Genomic DNA, 1,428 nt, shown 5'->3' with positions numbered 1-1,428 from the left:
TTGTCGCTTTCCCATCTCTTCTTCTAGTGGGTGCAGAAAGAGCCCCTTACTGGTCTGGTGGTTAAGGGACCAGATTTGCTTATGGTGGGTGCTAGCAAGTTCAATAATCTGGTAGTTCTTCTATTCCTTGTCCTCGTTCTGGTCCCTGGACCTGCCAGAACAGCTGGTTCCCTGGTCTCCCTGGCTCCTCTGGTTTCCTGGACCCGCCAGAACAGCCGGTCCCGTGGTCTCCCTGGGTCTGCTAGTTTCCTAGTCTCATTAGTGGGAGAGAAGTCCTGGAGTCTGGGGTGTTTGGCTCCCACTGGGATTGGAAGTTCTGTGCAGTTTCCAGGTGATCCCCAGGCACTAGACCCACTGGAACAGCTGGTCCCCTGGTCTCCCTGGTTCCTCTCCTCTCTCAATTATTAACCCATTTCTATTACTCTTTGTATCTCCATGTGGTCTTGGCTTACTGATGATGCTGAATCCTCTTGCTTTCTCAGCAGCTACATGGTATCTCTCTCCAGACTCCTCTCTATGTCCTCTCCCAGCTTTCTCCTAGTCTGGTAGCCCCACCTATCCTTCCTGCCTGGTTACATTCTGCCTGTCCATGGCCTGAAACATCAACCCATAAGAGAAACATATATTCACAGTATATAGAAGAGTATTCCCCATCACAAACCAACTCTGAGATCCCATCTTACACCTGTCAGAATGGCTAAAATCAAAAACACAAATGAGATTTTGGCAGCTCTTGGTTGGAGGTTGTACCACACCTAAGGCAGGAAGATGGTGGCCACAAGGAAGATGAAGAAGTCCCTGTAATTGATCAGCTCTAGGCTTCAGCTTGTTATGAAAAGTGGGAAGTACTTGCTGAGATACAAACAGCCTCTCAAGATGATCACATAGGGCAAAGCAAAGTTGGTTATCCTCACCAACCACTGCCCGGCTTTAAGGAAGTCTGAAATAGAATACTATGTCATGTTGGGTAAAAACGGTGTCCATTAATACAGTGGCAATAATATTGAATTGGGCTCAACATGTGGAAAATACTTCAGGGTATGCACACTGGCTATTATTGACCCAGGTGACTCTGATGTTATTAGAAGCATGCCAGATCAGACTGGTGAGAAGTAAACCAGAAAAGCTTTCCTTTAATAAAACTGCCAGAACTCTTTAAACACACACACACACACACACACACACACACACACACACAAACCACAAATGACAGCTCAGATCATGCTGGAGAAAATGTGGAAAGAGAAACTGTCCTCCACTGCTGATGAGAGTCGAAACTTTTACAGCCACTTTGGAAATTGGTATGGCAGTTTCCCTGGGAACTAGGACTCAATCTACCACAAGTTCCAGCTATACTACTACTGGGTATACACCCAAATGATGCTCTATCATACCACAATGACATTTGCTCACCTATGTTCATAGCAA

At 46.1% G+C, this 1,428-nt stretch overlaps 1 pseudogene; it reads left to right on the top strand.

Moving 5' to 3' along the window:
• Positions 1-768: 768 nt before the first annotated feature.
• LOC101831823 lies at positions 769-1,116 on the top strand (annotated as a pseudogene).
• Positions 1,117-1,428: the final 312 nt, after the last annotated feature.

This window comes from Mesocricetus auratus, unplaced genomic scaffold (genome assembly GCF_017639785.1).
Source record: "Mesocricetus auratus isolate SY011 unplaced genomic scaffold, BCM_Maur_2.0 contig_1617_pilon_subseq_1:90549_obj, whole genome shotgun sequence".
Lineage (NCBI taxonomy): Eukaryota > Metazoa > Chordata > Mammalia > Rodentia > Cricetidae > Mesocricetus > Mesocricetus auratus.
Note: the sequence above shows the minus strand (reverse complement) of the source record. Positions and strands in the feature narration are given on the sequence as shown.